The following is an 8,962-nucleotide window of genomic DNA, read 5'->3' on the forward strand; positions in this document are numbered from 1 at the left end:
TGCAAAGCTGGGAAATATTATCATGTACAAACTGTTGCATTTTCTGTTGAATGTAAAACATTAATTGGGGAATAAAGAAATTTTTAAAAAAAGGAAAAAAAAGCTTCTTATATGCTCTCCAGAAACCTATCCCAATACTTCCCCAGTGCTATGTTTGAGTTCTTCCTCAGTAATCTGAAGAAATATGTGATAACACAAAACAAAGTTCCCATGTCCTGACTATTTGAGGCCTCATGTGCCTCCTAACTGTCCCTGGCAATAACATTCTATAGTATTAGGAAGTTGAACTCTGGTAGGTAGTGTTAGATTATTTGGTGAGGGGAGTAATTTTATTTCTAACCTTTATCTGTGTACATTCCAAATGACATGCTGACTATTTCTTATTATGAAAGGTTTTTTAAAAAGCATGTTAGACATAAAATAATATTATTTTTCTTTAATTAAAATATCAGGGAAACTAAAATCAATGAAGATATATCATTAATTCAAAATTTAAATATATGCATGCCCAGTAAAAAGTACTGAACGAAAGTCTTCATCAGAAAGCTCAGCTTTGGGGCCCTAGTCCGGGAGTCCTGAGATTCCCAAACAGACATGATGGGCCTAGACCTCCAATAAATCCCTCTCCCCAATGTTACCAGTCATCTCTATCAGGAACAACACAATAGACCCCTTTGTGGGCCCCTGTAGGACCTTGCCTTCAATGTGGATCAACAATGATTGAGAATGTTCCAACCATCAAAGGGAGGCTGGACAACATACTCTATGCTACACCCGAGGAAGATGGGTCCTGATATTGGGGCAGTTTGGAACGTTCTTATTCCTGACCACAGAATGTGAGCTCAGATCTACAAGGATGCAGAGATCACATAGGCTCCTAAGCTAAGTATGGGCCCCAGACTAAATCAAATTGATGGGGTTTACAGTCAACAATATTTATACACCTTTCCCATATTTGGGAGATACTCTCTTCTCTGTAACCCTCTTATCCTATGGTTTTGTCAATGTTTCCTTTTTATAAATAAAAATAAGTAAATAAACAAACTAGTTAAGTTTAAAAAAACCCATCTTATGGATTTTAGGGGTAAAATAAAGCAAACAACATTCTGCTGTGACCAGAAAATATGACCTATTTTCCAATAGCCATTTTTCATAACAATCATAGAAATGACACATTCACAAAAACATTTTTTTTGTCTCCAGTTTTATCTTGCAATTCAGTGCCTACACTATGAACCCAGTGATCCTGGCAGTGACGCAGAGAGAAAGGTAGACACCTGTAGACCTGCTTCACCACTTGTGAGGTGTTCCTGCTGCAAGTGGGGAATGGGGGCTCAAACCCGGATCCTTGCACTGTCACTGTGCAGAGTATTATGTGCCCTTAAGCTTCCAGCTCCTCACAGAAAAGTTAAGACAAGTCATTTTAAAGCAAACAGTTTAGTTCTAGGATTCAAGAAAATATTTTTTATAGTATATATACTTCATCTAGGAGGACTTGAGGACAACATCACCCTATTTCCGAAGTGAAAGTCGGATTGTGCTATTTTTATATCAACTATCGACGGGTATCATATTTCTCTCTTTCCTGTAATGTTTTCTCTGGCTGCAGGGAAAAGTGAAAAAAAAATTGCTGTTGTTCAAGATGTCTATTTATAGCACTTTTATAAAAACAAAAGTAAATTACACTCATAGAAAGGTTCTGAGGACAGTATGGGTAATGGAACAAGCATCATCCATGGTCATATTTGTCAACAAATGTAAATTTGCTTATTTCATTCTTTATTTCTTCATTTTTATCCACCAGGGTTATCACTGGAGTTGTACAACTCCACTGTTCTTGGTGGTCATACGCACTATTTTTCTTTCTTTTTTGACAGAGAGAGAGAGAGAGGGAGGGAGAGGGAGAGGGCGAGGGAGAGGGAGAGATGGAGAAAGACACCTGCATCACAGCTCTACGATTTGTGAAGTTCACTCCTTGTAGGTGGAAACTCAGGGCTGCCAGGTGGGAAGCTTCAAAAGTAGTAACTCAGTAATGCCGGTGTCTCTCTTTCCTCTATATCACCCTTTGCCACTCAAATTTACTGTCTCTATCCAAAGATAAATAAAATAAAAACGTTTTTTTAAAAAAAACTACATTTATTCAACTAAAGTCTAGAGTCAGAGGCACTACATACAGTTTGGGTTGTGGGGAAAGTCCTGACACATTTTTGCAGCACATATCACGCATTCATTTTGGGAAGTACCTGCGACATTTGCATCTGCTTTGCTATGTCATTTGAAAGGTGACAGTTCCAACTTCATTTAAAAAATGAGTGATTTGGGGGTCAGGAGGTAGTGCAGTGGGTTAAGTGTACATGGCTCAAAGCGCAAGGACCAGCCTATGGATCCCGGTTCAAGCCCCCGGCTCCCCACCTGAAGGGAGGTCGGTCGCTTCACAAGCGGTGAAGCAGGTCTGTAGGTGTCTATCTTTTTCTCCCCTTCTCTGTCTTCCCCTCCTCTCTCTATTTCTCTCTGTCCTATCCAACAACAACATCAACATCAATAACAATAATAGCCAAAACAACAATAAGACAATAAGGGCAACAAAAGGGGAAAAAACAGCCCCCAGGAGCAGTGGACTCATGGTGCTGGCACTGAGCCCCAGCGATAACCCTGGAGGCTAAAAATCAAAAGAACAAAAAAAAAAAGCAATTTGGCTATTTTACAGTTAGAAGATGGGAGACCAGTAGCTCCAGTGGCGCAATTGGTTAGTGCGCAGTACTTATACAGAAGATGGGAGACCAAACTGTGCATTCTTTGCCATGTTTTACCTCCATAATGAGAAGAGCACAAGTCAAGCTAGTGAAAAATTGCATAAAGTTTATGGTAGCAGTGCTCTACAAGAAAGCCAGTAAAATACAAACTCATGTTTCATTTTATATTGACTAAACTCTCCTCTCAGTTTTATGAATAAAGGAAGAGAAAGACTTCATATAAATTTAACTTTTGCCCTCATGGCTCATTCTTAGCTTAAATATTTGAGTTATAATTTGAATTTAGTTAGAGCAGATTGAAGTCATGTGCCATGCATTAGTTTGTATTAACATATACTTACCTCTGCCATAGTGAATTCAGCTGAGAGGAACAGTAGCATTGCATGTCAGTGGTCTGTAGTGGTTTCATTTTGTACCAATGCAAAAATAAAGTTCAAAGTCTAACCTTTTAACTGCCAAGTGAGCACATCTGGCCAACCTCACAGAATTATTTCATATCTCATTTACTCTCCCCACAGTGATTTCATGGTGAAGGTTTGCTTGCACAAAGTTAAACTTATAAATCAAATGAAAAAAATCAACCCAAGATTGAAAGTTGTTTTTTCCTCTACTATTGAAATTAAGATTCACAACTCCTCTAGGAATCTTGTCTATCAGAGGATAAGGTCACTGTGCCTTGCTTAATTTTTGTTTTGATTTTTTTATACATAAGTTTTCTTGAGGGGACATTGTCTTACAAAACTGTTGCTGCCTGAGGGGTATAATTTCACATCTCTTCCTAAATACGTGTTAACACATCTCATTATCACCAAAGTGTCATCTCCTTTCACTGCAGAGGATTGGAGACCCCAGGCCTTAGTCATCTCTTAATCTATTTTAAGACTGGTATTTATTTTATGTATAACTGGATAAAGACGTTATGGAATACTAACTATACTATTCTTTTATTTTATTTATTTATTTATTTTGGTTAAAAAAGATGATATTGTATCTCTCAGGATAGTGACAAGAACTGAAGGTGATTATGCTTAGTGAAATAAGTAATGAAAGCTACCAATGACTTTACTCATATATGGAACCTAGAGAACTAAAATACATAATTCTGAAAAAAAAATTGGCGCAATTTGAATCATGGGGCGGCGGGTGAGTGGCAGGAGGCAAGGCGGCCAAAGACTCCGGAAAGGCCAAGATAAAGGTGGTTTCCCACTCGCAGAAGGCCGGCCTGCAGTTCCCGGTGAGCCGCATCCACCCGCACCTCAAGTCCAGAACCACCAGCCACCGCCTCGTAGGCGCCAAGGCCGCCTTGTAGAACGCGGTCAAGCCTGGAGTAGCTCTCCGCAGAGGTGCTGGAGCTGGCGGGCAGTGAGTCCAAGGATCACCCCGCGCCACCTGCAGCTGGCCATCAGCTGGGACCAGGAACTGGACTTCATACTTCTGCTGCGAATGTCATCTATAAAAATGACCTCTTCAGTTCTTCCTACCTTCCTGTAATGATGCAAAGTACATGGGGACCTCACAACACTGGGAACTAGAATTGAAGGCTAATTGGACTTGCAAGGAATTTACAATAGTCATGAAGCCTGTGGTTGCAAAATAATAGCAGTAGCACTAGGGAGCTAGCAGAGTATGAATGGGAAGATCGGAGGGTCATGAGAGTCCCAGGTTCAATCCCTGGCACCACCATCAGCTAGAGCAAGGCATTGCTCTGGGTATAAATAAATTAAAAAATAGGGATCGTCATTAAATTGAGATATACCCTAGACAAGGAGGAAAGTGTTCATTTAAGAAAGAACAGAGAATTGTGTAACCTGTCTGCTTATTGGGAATGAAACTTCAATTTGGTTTAAGATACTCATGACAAGCTCATTGCTGTTATTCTTTATTTTTAGGAAACTTAAATAAACAACTGAGAATAAATCAAGGGCTGTCTCTTTTTTAAAAGCCTTTAACTTCAGCAACATGGTTGAGTCTCTTTACAATTCCATCTGTGTCATCTTGCACAACCACAAGTCACTGATCTCGAAGAAGGGGCAGCAGAAGACGGTGCGAGGCTGCGGCTGCGCGGTGCCCTGGACTGTGTCTTCGTGATGCCTTTGTGCCCCAAGAGGGGCGCGGGCCCCGGCCTTCTGAACCTGCTCTGCATCTCCTCCATATTCAAGCGTCCTGTGGCTTCAAAGAAGCTGTGATCCCCCGCGAATGGCAACCGAGTCCCCTGTTTAAAACAAACAAGCAAACAACAACAACAACAACAAAAAACCTGGCAGTTCTATTGCAGAATCCATTTATTTTCTTCCTTTTATCTTTTCAAAAATATTTTATTTTGGAAGGAGACAGAGAGAAAAAGAGCAGAGCACTGCTCAGTTCTGGTTTGTAGTGGCTCCTGAAATTGAACTTGGGACACCCGAACGTCAGGCATGAAAGTCTTCCCCATAACCATTATGTTGTCTCCCTGGTCCTTCCTTACCTTTTTCAAGTTACATAGCTCTATCGAATTTGCCTAGGTCCTGTCCTTCCTGCACCTTTAGAGATGGTAGTGGCTGACCACAGCTTGCTGAAGCTGCTTCTTCATTCTGAGATTCACTCTCCTGCCTACCTCTTTCATTCATAAGGATACTTGTAACTATGCAGGAACCACCAGGACAAGTCAAGCTCCGCTCTTCATCCTAAAACTTGATTGACTTGACTTGCATTTGCAGATTCTCTTTCACCAGAAAAAAAAAAAAAAAGAGGAAGCATTTTTTACCAGTTTCTTAGAATCTGAAAATGACTATCACAGAAGGCCAGGTCAATTTCCCAAAGAGATTGAGACAAACATTTCATCATACTCTCTTACACTTAGTTATTGTTCCTATGACATCAACAATCAAGAGTATATTATATGCTAAGGTCTCTACTTATACACACTCATTTTTTTCCCTATTAATCAATAGTGCAGATAGTGACTCTGTGTTAACTGCTATTAGGTAGTTCTTTTTTTTTTTATTTAAGAAAGAATTAATAAAACCATAGGGTAGGAGGGGTACAATTCCACACAATTCCCACCACCCAATCTCCATATCCCCACCCCCTACCCTGATAGCTTTCCCATTCTCTATCCCTCTGGGAGCATGGACCCAGGGTCATTGTGGGTTGCAGAAGGTAGAAGGTCTGGCTTCTGTAATTGCTTCCCCGCTGAACATGGGCGTTGACTGCTCGGTCCATACTCCCAGTCTGCCTCTCTCTTTCCCTAGTAGGGTGGGTCTCTGGGGAAGCGGAGCTCCAGGACATATTGGTGGGGTCTTCAGTCTAGGGAAGCCTGGCCGGCATCCTGATGACATCTGGAACCTGGTGACTGAAAAGAGAGTTAACATACGAAGCCAAACAAGTTGTTGAGCAATCACGGACCCAAAGCTTGGAATAGTGGAGAGGAAGTGTTAGGGGGATTATTAGGTAGTTCTAAGTGGAAATTATTAACTGCTATCAGGTAGCTCTAAAGTAGATTTTATTACCCCCAAATTAGGTAAGTTAACGTCAAATATACTTGTGAAATTTACCAAGTAGTGCTGGCCCATTATACCATGCCCTGCAGCATGTTTTTGGTTCCATCAACTGTCTAACATTCTCCCTGCTGCATATATTCACTTAACTGGGCTTGATTTAATCTTCGAAGCTACGCACTCGATGTTCAGTCCCTCTGGGAAAGCACTGGTGAGATTTTCATCTACAGTAATGAAGTTTCTTTTTGCTTTCATGTGAACACTTCCAGCACTTATCAACTTGCCACTTATAATTTTACCATCTGTCTTTCAAAAACAACACAAGTCTGGCAGTGACACACCACTTAAATACAACACTATCAAAAACAACTTGATTATGAACAATTTTCTTTTTTAATGATTCTTATTTTTTCTTTTTTTTGTTTATTTTTTCATAAACACCATTCCCACCACCAAAAGACTGTGTCCCATCTCACCCCTCCTTCCACCCTCAACCCCATGAAGATGAACATGTTCAATTTTCATTTTTTATCCTATCTTTTGCCATATTTCCCTTTTTACTTATAGTACTTGTTACTTCTCAATGTTGTTGCTGATCTAAATGTCTGGAAAATGTAAACCATTGGGGGTGAAGTTAGGTATTTTGGAATAATACATAAGTCACCTAAACTCACCCTCTCTTGTTTACAAGCTCACTTCCAATTTTAATTGTATGGTTATTATTAACTCTAGATAGAAATCTAAGATCCCAATTAATGTTCTACTTGTAAATCTCATGAAGAATTTTTGTTTATATGTAAGGTTTTTTCAACTTACTACAAAAGTTTAAAATAGCTGTGTGGCTAGTCAATGATAATAATGAAGTTCTTGATATTTAAAATGCCAATCTTACTTAAAGGATTCAACATCCTAAATTTTCTTGAGTTTCCAGACACAATTAAGGTGACCAGTGCATACAAAGTAAATTAATATACTTTCACCAATTTTGTATATTATTTTACACCTATTAAAAGATGCTGAGATGAGTTAGGATATTCTTATATAAGTAGGAAAAATTAATTTATATGTATATATATATGTATATATATGTATATATATATATATATATAATTTTGATAGGAATTTTCCAGATCAGAGAAAGTATACTAGTGGGAAGTATTGACTTGTTAGAAAATTCTCCCAACAGTTTCCCCCAGGATATAAACTCTTTCCAACAATATATGCAGTTAATTTTCAATTTAATATTTCCACAGCTGGAATTGTTACAAGGCTCAACCACGTTGCTGAAGTTAAAGGCTTTTAAAAAAGAGACAGCCCTTGATTTATTCTCAGTTGTTTATTTAAGTTTCCTAAAAATAAAGGATAACAGCAATGAGCTTGTCATGAGTATCTTAAACCAAAAAGAAGGTCCATGCCCAATAAGCAGACAGGTTACACAATTCTCTGTTCTTTCTTAAATGAACACTTTCCTCCTTATCTAGGGCATGTCTCAATTTAATGACGATCCCTATTTTTTAATTTATTTATACCCAGAGCAATGCCTGGCTCTAGCTTATGGTGGTGCCAGGGATTGAACTTGGGACTCATGACCCTCCGATCTTCCCATTCACACTTGGCTAGCTCCCTAGTGTTACTGCTATTATTTTGCAACCACAGGCTTCATGACTATTGTAAATTTCTTGCAAATCCAATTAGCCTTCAATTCTAGTTCCCAGTGTTGTGAGGTCCCCATGTACTTTGCATCATTACAGGAAGGTAGGAAGAATTGAAGAGGTCATTTTTGTAGATGACATTTCCAGCAGGAAGTTTGAAGGCAGATTTATTAGCCACTTGATGATACTTTGTGAAGCTTGATTTCTAGTTTGTGAAAATGGGTCACTTCATCTTGAAAAAAATAGCATGTGTGCTCACTATGATTTTTAAAATTTTTTTTCTCCGTCCTCTTAGTGAATTCCAAATATTGGTTCAGTTGTGACTTTTTTTTTTTCAGAGCTGCTATCTAGACTTAATCTTCACTTCCTCTTTGTATATCAGGGTCATCTAAAAGTCAGTCAACTCTCCTTCCTAATGAGGTAGCTCTATTTTTGCACTATCTTCAAAGGTCTGGAAAACTAATTTATGTGACAGATTAAAGTGGCAGAGAAAAACACCTTAGGCACTGTCATTTCACATGGTGCAACGGATTTCCAAAATAAAACAGTTTTTATTTCCACACAGTGTCTTCAAGAGGACCAGTTACTATTCTGCTACTAAGACCTTCACAGCACATTAATTTCCAAGCAAGAAGGTGATGAATTTCATGATAAAACTAGTTCATTGCACAGAAGGGAAACACAGTTTTGAGATGATATCTGATTTGATCCCAGACTAAAGGCACAATTACAAGTAAACACTATGTTTATGTCCAAATTCTAGTGGGTAAGGAAAACATAATCGATGTTAAGGATATGAAGGATAGAATTCTAATTTCACCATATCCCTCCTTCCCAAATTCAACAGGTTTATTTTACCCATCCCTTCAAGAACACCTCAGTATCACATAAGGACAAACTCAGCAGACTATAAAGAGAAACTGAGGATACTATAAAGATTATAATTTGTATGAATTTCATAGATTACTTAGATGCAAATAGAGATGTTAATGATAGACTTCATAATCACCTTCTCTCTATAGGAATATCTAGGAATAGTTTTCACTTTGGATCAATTCAGATATATCCCTGTAAAAAAGAC

General features: G+C 38.7%; 1 pseudogene; it reads left to right on the forward strand.

Annotated features, from left to right (window-relative positions):
- The first annotated feature begins 1,717 nt into the window (after positions 1 to 1,717).
- LOC107522315 (histone H2A.Z-like) lies at positions 1,718 to 4,841 on the forward strand (annotated as a pseudogene).
- The last annotated feature ends 4,121 nt before the right edge of the window (positions 4,842 to 8,962 follow it).

Source organism: Erinaceus europaeus, chromosome 7, assembly GCF_950295315.1.
Source record: "Erinaceus europaeus chromosome 7, mEriEur2.1, whole genome shotgun sequence".
Classification (NCBI taxonomy): Eukaryota; Metazoa; Chordata; class Mammalia; order Eulipotyphla; family Erinaceidae; genus Erinaceus; species Erinaceus europaeus.